Source organism: Dendrobates tinctorius, unplaced genomic scaffold (genome assembly GCF_039654945.1).
Source record: "Dendrobates tinctorius isolate UK_male_01 unplaced genomic scaffold, ASM3965494v1 ptg000030l, whole genome shotgun sequence".
Classification (NCBI taxonomy): domain Eukaryota; kingdom Metazoa; phylum Chordata; class Amphibia; order Anura; family Dendrobatidae; genus Dendrobates; species Dendrobates tinctorius.
Window position 1 is genome coordinate 12,125,684 of NW_027361698.1, and position 17,010 is coordinate 12,142,693.

The following is a 17,010-nucleotide window of genomic DNA, read 5'->3' on the forward strand; positions in this document are numbered from 1 at the left end:
ACATGCACCAGCACCGATTTGTTAAAGCAAATTTTTTATTTTTTGAAGACCACAATATTACATGAGTAGGCGCAGTATTTAAAATAGGAAGCACGTCACTGAAGGTTCAGTGACCTGTTATTTACGCCCAGAATGATCATGATGTTGTACTTCCTGATATTGTCCAAGAAATGTTTTGATACTGCTGTGGTGCCTATTATCAGAGACTTCAGGGGATCTGGTGGTGAGAGGAGAGGAAGCAGTTTAGCCTTGCCATTTACACAGCATAAACCTGGCAGTTCATCTTTCCACTTCAGGGCATTGCAGAACATGCAGACTACATCCATTTTTCCGATGTTAACTATTGGATTATCCTGATAGTTGATGTATGAGTGGTAGCAAAAGGCAGAGTGTTTCAAATTTCTAACATCATGGTGGAAGTGGAGCGCCCGCCAGGGCAGTGGGGATTACTCGCTTCTGAAAGGGGATGTGTCACAGCGGCAGTGACCCGATCCGTGGCCCTGAGCATCCAATAAAAGGGGATATTTACAGGGGAAAATAAAGAGTTTGTAATGAAGTGTTCGTGACGCCACCTATGGTTTCTGGTCAGAGGTGACAAGCGCTGCAGTGCAGGTCCTCTGGGACTGATGGTGTGGATGCAGCAGAGTTGGAATAGCTCTCCACAGGCAGAGCTGTTGTCCCAGAGCAGTGGTTGGAATAGAGATGTAATAGGTGATGGTAATGTTAGATGTAGCAGTGCTAAGTGAGTGTCGAAGGAAGAATTTAGAGGACACAGCTGGGTGCAGTTCCAAAGCTTTATTCACAGTTCTGGTGCACAAAGATGCCCACTTGGTGCTGCGTCCTTCAGGTGTGGGGCTCAGTCAACTCCCAGGCAGATAAAGATCACCTTTCCAGCACTCCCTTCAGTATGTACCTTCCTGTTCATCTCACTGTGTTGGTTTCTCGCCTCTCCTGCCCAATACCTCACAGTCAGAGTCCCAGGCCCGCAGCCACGGACCTTGTCGGGTAATGTACTCTCTGCGTTTCCTTGTTCCCTTATGGCTGCCTTTCCGTTGAAGATGACTGTGGCTTGTCGCTGAGGTACCGAATGGTGCCACTGCCTTCGGCTTTCTATCTGAGTCCGTTGTTCACACCACTAGGCTATGGGCCGACACCCTTCTACGACCTGATACCTCCACCTGACGGCCGTCAGCATGGAACGAGCCCCACGGGCGGTATCACTGCTACCCCGTGCCTCTAGGATCTTTTCCCTTCTTCAGGGAGCTTCCTTCTGTCCCTCCCAGCAGCGCCTCCAGACCAGGAGTTGCTCCACACACATCTGTTCCTTCTTCCCCTATGGTAAGACTGACTTAACTTCCCTTCTATTCTCCTCTTCTGAACCCTCTAGCTCCAGCCACCTCCCAACACCCCTTCCTACCCAGCAGGGATAGAGGAGCACCTGCTGATATAGTGTGTGCTGGGTGCAGGTGTAAGAGTGCTGTTAGGTGCCCCCACCTTACTTGGGAAGTGGGATACCACACCTCTGGTTGAGGTGCTGTACCTCTGTGGCGACTGAACCCTCAGGGGCACCACAGAAGCAGTTGTGATTCTCTTGTCTGCAAGTCTTACTTCTCTCTGCTGAGACATTTCAGTGGCCCTTGAGGAAGCAGCTTTTTTTGTTATAACTAACCACAGTTAGTTACTATGCCCGGGCAACGCTGGGCTCTTCTGCTAGTAATAATAATAAAGGTCCGTATAGCCACAGAACTTTGCAATTTGCAGGACAGAAGGACAGGTAGAGACCCCCCCGCAGTACACATGGAGGGCAGGTAGAAAGTCACAGACCCTGCACTTCACATGGAGGGCAGGTAGAGAGAGACAGACCCAACACTACACAAGGAGGACAGGGAGAGAGTGACAGACCCCATAATGCACATGGAGGACAGGTGAAGAGTGACAGACCCTGCACTACACATGAAGGACAAGTAGAGAGTGACAGACACTGCACTGCACATTGAGGACAGGTAGAGAGTGGCAGACCCTGAAATACACATGAAGGACAGGTAGAGAGTGACAGACCCTGCACTACACATGGAAGACAGGTAGAGAGTGACAGACCCTGAAATACACATGAAGGACAGGTAGAGAGTGACAGATACCACACTGCACATTGAGGACAAGTAGAGAGTGACAGACCCTGTAGTACACATGCAGGACAGGTAGAGAGTGACAGACCCCGCACTACACATGGAAGACAGGTAGATAGTGACTGACCCTGCACTGCACATTGAGGACAGGTAGAGAGTGACAGACCCTGAAATACACATGAAGGACAGGTAGAGATTGACAGATACCACACTGCACATGGAGGACAAGTAGAGAGTGACAGACCCTGTAGTACACATGCAGGACAGGAAGAGAGTGACAGACCCCGCACTACACATGGAAGACAGGTAGATAGTGACTGACCCTGCACTGCACATTGAGGACAAGTAGAGAGTGACAGACCCTGAAATACACATGAAGGACAGGTAGAGAGTGACAGATACCACACTGCACATGGAGGACAAGTAGAGAGTGACAGACCCTGTAGTACACATGCAGGACAGGTAGAGAGTGACAGACCCCGCACTACACATGGAGGACAGGCACTGCACATGATCTAACTAACTTTCTAGAACCTGCTGACATCAAGTCACCATGGAAACAATGGGACCCCAGCGATAACAATAGCTGATCACCCGGCGGAGATCGTGCGTACAGCTTCTGTGCAAGCAAAATCGCCAGGATGTGCCCAGTACGTCCAAGGTACGGAAACTCTTCCCAACCATGACGTACTGGGTACGTCAATGGTTGGGAAGGGATTGAAGGGAATCTGTTAACAGATTTTTTCTACCCCATATAAAAGCAACATGATGTAGGGGCAAGTACCCTGATTCCAGTGATGCATTACTTAGTTTACTTGTTTCTGTAGTTTTGATAAAATCACTGTTTTATCTGCTGCAGATCTATCAGTTCTTTGAATGCTAAGCCCTATGTAACCCCGCCCATATCACTTATTGGCAGCTTTCTGAGTACACTGTGTATAGGCAGAAAACTGTCAATCAGTGGTGGAGCAGGGTTATATAGAGCTCATGAATATAGAAGACTACATAGCAGCAGGTTTACTAGTCCTCTAGTGATAATCTCCTGCTGATAAAACTATCGGCGCGCGAATTTTGGCTCATCTTTCATCGTTTTTAAGAAATCTCAATATGGAAGAGGCCAGGAGCCATTTGGTGAGCTGCACTTCTTGCTACATGTTCACAGACTTACCAGTGGAAAAGCCAAACTTCACATGCCACAAATGCAAGCTTGTGTCCCTGTTGGAGGAAAAGTTGCAAAATCTCGAAGAGAGGTTAGCTACGTTGAAGATCATTAAGGAAGGTGAAGAATTCTTAGACAGAGCAGAATTATCTCTTCATGTTACAGAAAGAGAAGAAATTCGAAGTGCACCTGAAGAAACAGAGGAATGGAAACGTGACCCAGAGAAGCAGGAGGATCAGGAGGCAGTCAGCACCAATACTGCTCAGGAACCAGTACCAGGCTCTCACGCAGGAAAACGATGAAGATTTACATCAGGATAAGACTTTGCCCACAAACAGCAACCTTGTACGCCTTCAGAGTCCTCCTGGATGGAGAAAGAAAAATGTTGTGAAGAAGAAACGGAGAGTGGTGGTCATGGGGGATTCCCTGCTGAGAGGAACAGAGGCCGCTATCTGCAGACCGGATATAACTTCAAGAGAAATGTGCTGTCTTCCAGGTGCAAAAATTAAAGATGTGTCTGACAGGATATCAGGACTCTTCAGACCTACAGATGACTACCCATTCCTGCTACTACACGTGGGGACAAATGACACAGCAAGAAACGACCTGGAAACCATCTGCAGAGACTGAAAACTTAGGCAAGAAAGTGAAAGAACTGGGAGCGCAGGTGGTCTTCTCTTCCATCCTCCCAGTGGATGGCCATGGAACAAGGAGGTGGAATAAGATTCTGCAGGTGAACAACTGGCTACGTCGATGGTGCCGCCGGCAACGATTTGGATTTATGGATCACGGAGTGAATTACCTTTACGATGGACTACTTGCTAGAGATGGGGTGCACCTTACGAAGACTGGAAAACATGTATTTGGAAGTCACCTTGCTACACTTGTAAGGAGAGCTTTAAACTAGAACAACATGGGAAGGGACGCAAAAGACCAGAAAAAGCCAAACACCTGACAAATGCTATTGAGAACTCTGCTATTAGAAGTGGAAAGGAAGAACAAAGACAAAAGAATCTAATTAATAAAAATATTGGAGAAAGAGAAACCAATCACAAACTAAATTGTTTCTATACTAATGCACAAAGCATGGGCAACAAACAAGGAGAATTGGAACTACTAACACAGGAAAAGAAATATGATGTCATTGGAATCACTGAAACTTGGTGGGACACTACACATGATTGGAATACAAGACTAGAAGGATACAACTTATTTGCAAGAAACAGACTTGGTAAACGAGGAGGAGGTGTCGCATTGTATGTTAGAAACAGGTATATCTGCACAGAGATTGAAGCTTCAGAGACTGAGAGTTCTGTGGAAACTGTTTGGGTAAGAATACAAGGACAGAACAATGGAAAGGACACCATTGTAGGCATTTACTACAGGCCGCCTGTGCAAGCTGAGGATATGGATTAACTCTTTATGCATCAAATGACCAAGTTCTCCAAAAATATGACATAGTTGTCATGGGAGATTTCAACTATCCAGACATTTGTTGGGAATCTCTCTCAGGCAAAACTAACAGGTCAAGGAAATTCTTATCCAAAAGGTAGGGGAGAAAACAAGGGGAACTGCTACCTTGGATCTAATCCTTATAAACAGGGAGGAAATGGTTGAGGAGGTAAAAGTGGCTTGGACCCTAGGAGGTAGCGACCATGCTATTTTAGTATTTTGGATAACTAGAGGAGGAAGACCTGTGAAGACTCAGACGTCAAGGTTAGATTTCAGAAAGGCAGATTTTAAGGGATTCAGAAAGAGAATTGGAGATATCCAATGGCTGGATATCCTTAAAGACAAAAATGTCCAGGAAGGATGGGAAATCTTGAAAAATGAAATTCTCAAAGCACAATTGTTAACAATTCCGAAAAGAGGGAAGAATAGGAAGCATTTAAGGAAGCCAGGATGGATGAACACAGAACTTAAGCACATGCTAAAAAGGAAGAAAAAAATGTTTATAAATTGGAAAGAGGGAGGCATATCTAAAGAAGAATATAATGCTGTCTGCAGAACCTGCAGGGCACAAATCAGATTACTAAAGCTGACAATGAATTGAGGCTTGCAAGAGATGTCAAAAGCAATAATAAAGGATTTTGGGGATATGTCAAAAGTAAAAGAAAAGTCAAAGATGCTATAGGATTTTTACAGAATGAAAATGATGAAATGGTAAGACAGGATGTTGAGAAGGCCGAACTTTTAAATTCCTATTTTGCATCTGTTTTCTCTCAGAAAGGAAATGTAACATCAACTGTTCTTCACTGTCCTATTAAGGGAATAGAAGAATCGAGGATATCTATAAACAGAAATATAGTGAGGAAACACTTAGCTAACGTAAATGAATTAAAGTCTCAAGGTCCAGATGAAAGACACCCCAGAGTACTGAAGGAGAAAGCAGAATAAATTTTTGAACCCCTCTCCATAATCTTTGAAAATTCTTGGAGAACAGGAGAAGTCCCAGAAGACTGGAGAAGAGCAAATGTTGTTCCTATCTTCAAAAAGGGGAAGAAGGTGGACCCAGGCAACTATAGGCCGGTGAGTCTGACTTCTATACCAGGAAAGATCTTTGAACAAATTATTAAACAACATGTAGGTCAGTACCTAGATAAGAATGAAGTGATTAAACAGAGTCAGCATGGGTTTGTAACTAGTAAGTCATGTCAGACTAACTTAATTTCCTTCTATGACGGAATCACTGATCTCATCACTCATCTAGCTAATAGTAGAGAAGAGAGAGGATTCAAAAAGATATAAATAAACTGGAGAAGTGGGCAGCAACTAACAGAATGGTTTTTAACAGGGAAAAATGCAAAGTACTACATCTGGGCAATAAAAATGAAAAAAGCATATACAGAATGGGAGGAATAGGGCTAAGCAACAGCACATGTGAAAAAGACTTGGGTATACTAATAGATCACAGGCTGAATATGAGTCAACAGTGTGATGCAGCAGCAAAAAAGGCAAATGCAATTCTAGGATGTATTAACAGAAGCATACAGTCTAGATCATGTGAAGTAATTATTTCCCTCTACTCCTCTTTGGTCAGACCTCATCTGGAATATTGTGTCCAGTTTTGGGCACCACATTTTAAAAAAGACATCAACAAACTGGAGCAAGTTCAGAAAAGAGCGACCAGAATGGTGACCGGTCTGCAAACCCTGTCTTATGAGGAAAGGTTGCAGGAATTGGGAATGTTTAGTTTGCAAAAGAGAAGACTGAGAGGAGACTTAATAGCTGTCTACAAATATCTAAAGGGCTGTCACATTGTAGAAGGATCAACTTTATTCTCATTTGCACAAGGAAAGACTAGAAGCAATGGGATGAAACTGAATGGGAGGAGACACAGATTAGATATTAGAAAAAACTTTTTGACAGGTAGAGTGATCAATGAGTGGAACAAGCTGCCACGAGACGTGGTGAGTTCTCCTTTAATGGAAGTCTTCAAACAGAGGCTAGACAGACATCTGACTGGGATGATTTAGCGAATCCTGCTTTGAACAGGGGGTTGGACCAGATGGCCCAGGAGGTCCCTTCCAACTCTACGATTCTATGATTCTATGATTTTATCAAAACAACAGCAAGCAGCCAAGTAAGTGCCACATTACTGAAATCAGGGTCTCTGTCTCTATATCCTTTAGAATGTAAGCCCGCAAGGGCAGGGTCATCTCCCCTCTGTATCAGTCTGTCATTGTCAGTTTGCTTACTGTAAGTGATATCTGTAATTTATATGTAACCCCTTCTCATGTACAGCACCATGGAATCAATGGTGCTCTATAAATTAATAATAATATTATAGGTCGCTGCTCTCAGATTAGGTGGCAAAAACCTGGTGATAGATTTTCTATAAGTGCACACTGGCTTGTTCCCATGGGTAGCCTCCACTTGTGCTTCTGGAATTTTAGCTTTTTTTTCACTTCCCAAGGATTATGACCAAATCTAAACATCTGTACAGAAGGAATCCTTTTTTTAAATTGGTATTACAAACGCTTCTGCGGAGTATTTCTCCACCTGCGTAAACACAAAAACCAAGATCCAAACCAAATCCCAAATATATTGCCTTTGGAATTCCAAGGTTAATTTTCTGTTACTTTTTAACAAAGGGGCCTTTGGCTGAGGGATATGTATTTCTTCTCACGCTTCCATCAGTACCATTAGACTGTGTGCATTAAATGGAGCACTCAGATAAAGTTAGCCTTCAAGAGACCTAATAGAGAGGAATACAAATGACATCTGCACACAAGACCCCAAGAAAGAGCTTGAGAAGCGGACAGCTCATGATGTTTGATTGATGCCTTTCAAGGTGAAAACACTTTACTTTTTGCTCCCTGTAATCTCACCCCGGTGCTTGACTGCACAAAGAGCCAGCTGTAGAAACATGGATCAGCTATTGAGATAAATCACCTTTCCAAATTGGACAGTTTCACATTATTTTTGCAGTAAGCATCTAGTATAGTAAACTACATAATTTATCTACATAGATCCATTGCTATGAATCTGTAATTTCCTTGTAACAATTTACAGCCTAGGACAAAAATGCATTAGGCAGAGCAATTATGGCGAGCAAAAACCTTTGTGCCTTTAACAAGAGCCATAGTAATTAATATTGTATGCCTGTTTTTAGTGTGACGTCAAGTTGTTCAAGTGGCGTACACATCAAAGATTACCCCTGATACGTAATGCTCCAGTGTCTGATATATGTCTTGTTTCTTCACTGGTGCAGTTTCTTCTTATTTATTAATGGTTGGTCTCATAATTTTAGTTTTAGAAGCACATTATTACGCAGTTTCACTGCTTCCAGCTTGCCAAATGGGGAAGTGCACTCCTGCTTGATTGACAGGACATACCAAAGTCTTCATTGTGCCATTGGTCCAAACTGTGCACCTCCAGCCCATGCTGCTTTGCCTCTGCACCATACAAGGAGCAAAGACTGACTCAAGCAATTTGGCCAGCTTCAGAGCAACACTTACAAGCTACGTTGGAAAAGATGTTGTAAGTACTGTGCTCCTTGCTAAAGAGACGGTCTACTGCTCATAAAAAGCAGAATCGGGCGAATCGATTCATGGGAATCAAACTAACAGCAATAGGGTGGAGTTGTTGACTGCTCAAAGGTTATATACTCAATATATTGACACTAAAATGAAACGTAAATTATTTTTTGCCCGACAATCTTATTTTGAGATGGGGAATCAGGCAAGCAAATTTTTGGCTTACTTAGTGCGACAGCATAATACAACTAACACAATCTTACAGATTCGCAATTCGGATGGTACTTTGGTTTCCTCAACTGAGGAAATACTGAAGTGCTTTTCTGATTATTATGGTTCATTATACAATTCTAAGACTCATGTTGATGGCCCGGGGTGTCTAAATTATCTGTCAGATATAGAGTTTCCCACACTAGAGTCCTATCCAGCGGGCCTTTATGGATGCTGAGTTTACTCTAGAGGAGGTGGAGGATGCCATAAAAGATATGGCCTCTGGGAAGGCCCCTGGCCCGGATGGATTTCCTGTCGAACTATATAGAAAATACCAGGAGATACTGGCACCCCTTTTGTTGACAGTGTTTCGTGGGATTTGGGAGGGGGGATGCATGCCGGAATCCTTTTATGAGGCTAATATAGTTCTTAAAAAGGAGAAGGACCCTTTAGATTGTGGATCTTATCGGCCCATATCATTAGTAAATGTGGATTATAAGATTTTTACAAAAATTTTGGCCAAAAGGGTGAACTCAGTCATATTAGATCTCATACACTCTGACCAGACTGGTTTTATGCCTGGTAAGAGCACTTCCATCAATATTAGACGAGTGCAGTCAGTGGTTCAATAAAGTTCTCTGGTACCAAATAATGAATGGGCATTGGCATCGCTTGATGCGGCCAAGGCCTTTGACTCTCTTGAATGGCCTTTTCTCCGTGCATGTTTGCACAGGTATGGATTTGGTGATAGATTCCAAAAATTGGTTAGTGTTTTATACATGAAGCCTAAGGCCCGGGTCATCGTAAATAATTCCATATCTGAGCCATTTTCATTGCATAGAGGAACTCGTCAGGAGTGTCCCCTTTCCCCGGCCCTTTTTGCTCTTGCTTTTGAGGCACTGGCAATTAGTATAAGCTCTTCCCCTGGTGTTGCTGGTATAGAAATAGCGGGTCGGACAGACACCATAGGCCTATATGCTGACTATATGGTGATATTTATGGACAAAGTGGAGGAAACCCTGACAGGAGTGATCACTACTATAAATAAATTCAGTAAATATTCTGGCCTATATAATTGGGAGAAATCTGCCTTGATGCCTCTTTCCCATGCTCCAATGCCACGACTTGAGACTCTCTCCTTACTGCCCATTGTAACCAGTTTTAAATATCTGGGTGTCCATATTTCTCAGGGTAGTAAATTTGATTTGCAACTTAATATACATCCATTGCTGGAGACGGTCAAAAGTAAATTCGCGATCTGGGGTAAACTTCCACTGTCTGCAGCTGTACTTATTAATTTAATTAAAATGATATTACTCCCCAAGCTTAGCTATTTTCTCCAACATTGTGCTGTGGTGGTGCCCAGATCCTTTTTCGCTAATCCGAATTCCCAGATCACATCCTTTATATGGGGGAAAACCAGGCCTAAACTTAAACTATCCACTTTACAGAGACCGAAGAGGGGGGGGGGCAGCGCTACCCGATTTCTTCCTGTATTAACTGGCTGGACAGGCCAAAGCCATAAGTACATGGATGCCTGGAGGTCACCTCCCTAATTCTGAAAATGATCTACTACATGCTGCACAAATTAGCTGCACACTGGGTTTTTTGGAAATGAGAAAAATAAATGTCTCGCGGCTGTTACCCCTGCTTCGGCTGGCACGATCAATATGGAGACAGATTAAAAGGGTGGTTGGATTTGGGGATATTATAGCTGAAATGCCCCTATGGAATAATGGCTATCTCCCGGCGCTACTTGAACATCCATCTGCCGAGTTTTTTGCTCAGTATTGTGTCTCTACGATAGGTGATCTGTACGATCATGGAACTTTGATGTCCTTTGAACAATTACAAGTTAATCGCAATGTCCCGAGATCCCAGTTTTTTCGTTATTTACAACTAAGGTCAGCTTTTTAATTGCACATGAGATGTATAGGTATGAATAATGCTATTTCGTCTCTACCCTTGATAGGGATCCTTAAATCACAGGGCCCTCAGGGTCTCATCTCCTCTCTATATACATATATGCTATCAGTGGGGATGGAGTCATCCTTAGATTCCGTTAAGAAGAAATGGGAGAGGCTCATCCCAGATACACAGGGAGAGGAGTGGAAAGAAATCCTGGAGTCACCAATCTGGGTATCTCCGTCTGCCAACAACAGGATGATACAATTATATATTATAAATCAATCATATTTGACTCCAACTCGACTCTTTAAGATGGGCCAATGCCAATCATCGGAATGTTTGAGATGTAACTTAATAGATGCAGCCTTTATCCATATGATCTGGCACTGTCCTATCGTTGCACAATATTGGAGGGAGGTGACATCACTATTGACATCTTTGGTACAAATCCCTGTTCCCCTTGAACCACTGGTCTGTCTATTTGGAGTATGGGATGAGGAGACATTGGGTCAATATGCTGGGATTTTTCTACGGGAGACACTGCTTATGGAGCGAAAAGTACTGGCATTATGGCGGATGGGTAATTTCATCTCCTTCTCTCGGGTCCTGGATCAATTTGGTGAATTCGATTATCCCATATGAACGTACCTTATATCAAAACAGAGGGTGCCCGGGTAAATTCGAAAAGATTTGGGAGAGGTGGAATTCCTCTCACCTCACTTTGTAGAGTAGAGATGTCACATAGTAAATAGCTAATTATGTGGAAGTAGGCTGCGGAATAGTTTAGGTCCTTGTAGGTGTAGGTATGGTTTAGAAGCTAGGTAGATTTCATCACTGGAATGATAACACGAAGCTATTGTGATTTAATTAGCATTATGCTTTGCTTTATTTGTATATAACTGATGCGCACATTTTGCTTTACATTTTCATGCCATATGAAGCTTATGTATATCTTGTATCAAGCTCAACATCATATACCAGTGTGTGTATTGTATAGCTGTTTATGGTTTAATAAACGAATTTAAAAAAAAAAAAAAAGACAAAATGAAAAAACCCTGCTATAATTAAATAAGTAAAAAGCAAAAGTGCATCTAAATCATACAGAGTTCTTAGTAATACTGTATTTGATCAAACATAGCATAAAAGCCGTCTCACCATCGACAAGGTGACTCTGTGGTCGCGGCGGTCCTACACTGTCTAGTATTAATAACCTTATCATGTGTCAAAGTTGACGTCATTGGCTGTGCAGCTCCGTTCTTTGGCTGCAACTGGCTGCTCTGTGCGCACTGGACCTGTGATGAGGTCACAGGAGGGGAGGAGTCAGGGGTCACATGATCAGTCTGAGGCCCCTGATCATGTGACCACCTGACTCCTCCCCTCCTGTGACCTTATCACAGCTCCTGTGCTCACAGCCGTCAGTGTATGCAGGACTCTGCTGTGCTGGATGTCATGGTGCACTGCTGGATGAGGGTAAGTTTATGTGTGGGGTGAGGGGTTTACAGGGTGGATATAGCAGAGCCATGTGTGTATGAGGTATGGGGATCTGTATGTGTATGAAGTGTATGGAGAGGAGCCGTGTGTACGAAGTTTATGGAGCGCAGTGTGTGTGTGCGAGATGTACGGAGCGGAGCCGTGTGTGTACGAGGTGAGCAGAGCCGTGTGTGTACGAGGTGTACGGAGCAGAGCCGTGTGTGCGAAGTGGATGGAGCGCAGCCGTGTGTGTACGAGGTGTGCGGAACCGAGCCGCGTGTGTACGAGGTGTACGGAGCAGAGCCGTGTGTGTACGAGGTGTACGGAGCAGAGCCGTGTGTGCGAAGTGTACGGAGCGCAGCCGTGTGTGTACGGAGCGCAGCCGTGTGTGTACGGAGCGCAGCCGTGTGTGTACGGAGCGCAGCCGTGTGTGTGCGAGGTGTACGGAGCGCAGCCGTGTGTGTGCGAGGTGTACGGAGCGCAGCCGTGTGTGTGCGAGGTGTACGGAGCGGAGCCGTGTGTGTACGAGGTGAGCGGAGCGTGTATGAGGTGTGCAGAGCGGAGATGTGCGTGTATTTTGGCATTGGGGGGGCCCATTTGAAAGTTCGCAATGTTCTCTATCATTGCTAAGGAAGTCCTTTTGCAAAGGATTTATTCGGAGAAGTCTGTCACCTGTTTTTTATTCTCTTAGCTGTTTTTTTCCGGCAGAGCGAAAATACACTATTGGCAGGGCAGGACTGGCCGGCCGGTCCCTGTAGAGGGCCGCTCAATCAGTCACCCCCTTCATGCTGTCATGCTAGAATCTATGCCACCGCGCTAGACAGGATAAAGTTGGTGGCCGCGGTCTGATGTCCTGATTCCTGATCACGAGCTGCAGTGAGGTAACAGAGAGTCTTTCTGTCCTGCTCCAGCCCTGCCTCACTGCAGCTCATGATCAGGACATCGGACCACCCACTTCCTCCTGTCTAGCGTGGCAGCACTGGGCAGTGGGGCCAGAAGGGATTTAGCATCATCTATCTGAGTGCAGGGAGCAGAAGCCCAAGGAGCAAAGAAGCTAAGAGGCAAGCATTAATAGAATTAAGAAGAAAAAAGCTATGTCCACTCTGCTAACATGCCACTTACTCAAAAGAAAATCACCACTCCTGTGGTGAACTATAACTCCCAGCATGCCATAGGAGCTGCTGTACATGCTGGGAGTTAGTTCTCCTCAAAGGCATAAGGATAATAGTCAACCATGTGACATAAATGTCACCTATGGCATTGTAAAGGGAATCTGATGGCTGATACATACATGCGGCCTGTGACTCGAACAGCATCAGGCATTGGCTGTATGATTCCAGAAATGTATGGTTGACTCTGAAATGCTGCTGCGTTTCAGGGAAAAGCATACTTTAAAAGCCGCCGAGGACCAAGGCCACATGGTGACTAGTCAGACAGGCGGGTCCCTGGTGGCTTCCTCCATCCGCTCCGACTGAGGGACAATTTTCTTCCTACTGCACCCAACATCTATTATTGTCTGCATCTCTGACGCCACGTCAATGGCGCTACAGAGAAGGAGCTGCTGAGCACCTGATTGGCTGCGGCACCATTGACGTGATCAGAACTGTAGACACTGGATCTGCGCAGTGCGAATAAAGCACGGGTTGTTTTTCAAACAAACAACATGGGGGATAGTGCTATGTGATGTTTTATCGGATAGCACTCAGCCCAGCGTTATTCTATGGGGCAGAGCAGTACAGCAATTATTTTCTCATGCCAAATTGGCATGAGAGAACAATGGCAGCATGCTATGATTGGCAGCGCTCCGCTCACTCACACCTTTACAAGCCTATGGGTCTTGGCAGTGGCGTAGCGTGGGGGGGTGGCGGTCCGCCCCAGGCGGCACATGTGTGGGGGCGGCGCAGCAGCAATGCCTCTCTGTGGGAGAAGCGCGGAGGCAGTGAGGCACAGTGCAGTGCAGCGGCGGGCAGGGAGCAATCACAGCATCTCCGCTGCCTGCAAGCGGGAATAGCAAGAGCGGAGCTGCAAGGGTCCGCCCTGCTTCCTGCCCGGAGGCTGCGCTTCCTGTTTGACACAGAGAAGCGCCGCTGAATGACGTCATCATTCAGCGGCCGCTCCTGTGTGAGCGAGGAAGCGCGGGCAATGCTGCTGACAGGTGAGAGGTGGTGTCTGTGTGTGTGTGTATGTCTGTCTGTGTGTGTGTGTAGGTTAGCCTGACCCTGGAGGAGATGGGGACATGAGAAGACCGTGATGTGGAGAGAAGGCCATAATGCCTAGGGTGATGGGAGAAGGCCATGAGCCTGAGGGGGTAATGGGAGAAGGCCATGATGGGGGTGATGCAGAGAAGGCAATGATGGGAGTGATGGAGCAGGCAATGATGGGGGTTATGGAGCAGACAATGATGGGAGTGATGGGGTGATGGAGCAAGCAATGATGGGAGTGATGGGGAGAAGGCAGTGATGGGGTGATGGAGAAGGCAATGATGGGAGTGATGGAGAAGGCAATGATGGGAGTGATGGAGTGATGGAGCAGGCAATGATAGGGGTGATGGAGCAGACAATGATGGGAGTGATGGGGTGATGGAGCAGGCAATGATGGGAGTCATGGGGAGAAGTCAGTGATGGGGTGATGGAGAAGGCAGTGATGGGAGTGAAGGGGAGAAGACAATGATGGGGTGATGGGGCAGGCAATGATGGGAGTGATGGGGAGAAGGCAGTGACTGGGTGAAGGAGAAGGCAATGATGGGAGTGATGGAGCAGACAATGATGGGGTGATGGAGAAGGCAATGATGGGAGTGATGGGGAGAAGACAATGATGGGGTGATGGAGCAGGCAATTATGGGAGTGATGGGGAGAAGGCAATGATGGGGAGAAGGCAAGGGTGGGGGTGATGGGGAGAAGGCAATGATGGGGGTGGTGGGGGAAAAATAAATGATGATGGGGTGGTGGGGGAGAATGCAATGATGGTGGTGGTGGAAAGGGCAATAAATGGGGGTGGTGGAGGAGGAGGAGGAAATGATGGAGGTGGTGGAATGGGCAATAATGGTAGTGGTGGGGGAGAAAGCTAAAATAGTGGTGGGGAGAAGAAAATGATGGAGGTGGTGAAGAGGGCAATGATGGGGTGGGGGAGAGGACAATAATGGGATGCGAGGGGAGGAGGACAATGAGGGGTGTGGGGGATTGGGATGGAAGGAAGGGGAACTTATAATGGCCTTAGGAACAGGGGGAGGTGGAGGAAGACATTATCGTTTATTATGTCTAACACAGTCCCTTAGTATATAGTGTACTCACTAATTCTGTATAACACCATCCTTAGTTACATAGTTTCCTCTTTTATTATGTATAACACTATCCCTTATTACGTACCATCCTCTCTAGTTATATATGATGCCGTCCCTTATTATATAGCTTCCTCTGCTGTTATGTATAGTGCTGTCTCTTACATAGTGTATTCTTGTTAATTTTGTTATTTACAGGGCCCTCTTTTATTACATAGTCCCCTCTCTTTTTAGATATAAAATGACTGCTGATCGAGGAGCCGGTGATCAAACTACCAGTCCATCAGCTCCTCTATTAGAAAGGAAGGTTTCCCATGCTCCATCAGCCATCATTGCATTATACAGCTAGCAAGACAGGACGGTATGTAATAAAAAACAGGGCTCTATATAATTCAATATGTAAGGTCTGTCACATTATTAAAAATTATTATTAAAAAAGCCATTAGGTCTTCATCCAGCATCATCAAGCTAATACATACATATATATAGACAACTGCAAGAAGATGAAAGTCTAGAAATAATAACAGCAGAGTTAGTAGCAGACTAAAAATTAGATCTTTGAGTGTAGTGTGGGCTCTTCGGATGCTTCTGGATTATCAACGACCAAAGGAGCGGCAAATTTTTCGACCGCCCCGGGCGCCACAAACAGTTGCTACGCCACTGGGTCTTGGTGAACTGAGTGAAACATCACACTCCACCTGGATGTCACCCCAGTGCAGTCCGATATACACCGAGTCAGGCCATGGAAGAGACAGAGAAATTCCTTTCTCCATCTCCTCCACTTCTGTGCTGTGATGCCTGAGTATCGGAGTACAGAGCACCGACGCTCGGATCACGCTCGCAGCAGAGTTGGAGCCCAGTATCATTAGCATATTGCATCCGATGCTATACGCTTGTATGGCTCCAGCCTTGGGCTCTGTGTCCACAATGAGATTTTGGTGAGTTTTTGGCACTGCATATTTTTGTTGCCTCAGCGTCTTACAGTTCAGCAATGTGGATGGGATTTACCGTATAAAAATCTCCTGCTCACTGGGCTTTTTTATGCAGTGTAATCTGACCTGCAGTGCATGCTTCAAATTCGCAACATGTCAATTTTTCTTGCAGATATGCTAAATTTTCTGTCCACATTTTTCCCATAGAAGCAAAATATAGGTAATGTGGTCACTTTGGACCAAGCCGTAGCACTATGGAGAGCGCAGCGCCATCTTCATTATATAATGAAGATAATAATCTCTGTGTGTAAAGTAGCAACTTGTCTTGGTACTGCAACTAAGGCTGGAATCACATGAGCCTATAACTTCAGATCCAAGAGCACTGGATGTGATATGTCAATGACCCTCAGCTCCAGCTCTGCTGCGGGTGTGATTCCGGTGTCAGTGCTCCTTGCTCCGAGCCTCTCGCATGACAGGATCAGAGCAAGGCTGTGTAGGAGTCGGAGAAAGTAATTTCTCCATCTTCTCCATTACCTGTCTCTGCGTATATCGGACTGCACTGGGGTGACATCCGAGTGCAGTCCGATGCTTCACATGCATCCATAGACATGTGTGGGTGTGAGTCAAGTGTCGTTGCCAATCGCAGCATGCTGCTATTCTCTCATGCCGAATCGACATGAGAAAATAATCGCAGATCTGAGCTGCCCCATAGAGTAACACTGGGCCGAGTGCTATGCTATATTTTATCACATAGCACTCAGCCGTGTTATACGCTCGTGTGACCCCGGCCATAGAGCAATAAATAGGACTCAGCTCTAATACTGGGCCGTCTGTGACTGTTATAGTCGTGTAAGGCCTCTTTCACACTTCCGTGTTTTACAATCAGTCAAAATCCGCCAGGTTTTGAAAAAAACGGATCCGCAATTTTTTTTTTTATGCGGATCCGTTT

At 45.3% G+C, this 17,010-nt stretch overlaps 1 protein-coding gene across 6 annotated transcripts in view; it reads left to right on the forward strand.

Moving 5' to 3' along the window:
- Positions 1–11,743: 11,743 nt before the first annotated feature.
- PRSS12 (serine protease 12) overlaps positions 11,744–17,010 on the forward strand; it is a 497,636-nt gene continuing 492,369 nt past the window's right edge. For 4 of the 6 annotated variants that reach the window (XM_073571862.1, XM_073571866.1, XM_073571863.1 and 1 more), the window contains exons 1-2: positions 11,744–11,852; positions 15,364–15,490. The gene's annotated coding sequence lies outside the window, so the exon portion shown is untranslated. The remainder of the gene's footprint in view (positions 11,853–15,363; positions 15,491–17,010) is intronic. The other 2 variants (XM_073571864.1, XM_073571868.1) reach the window with 2 other exon arrangements.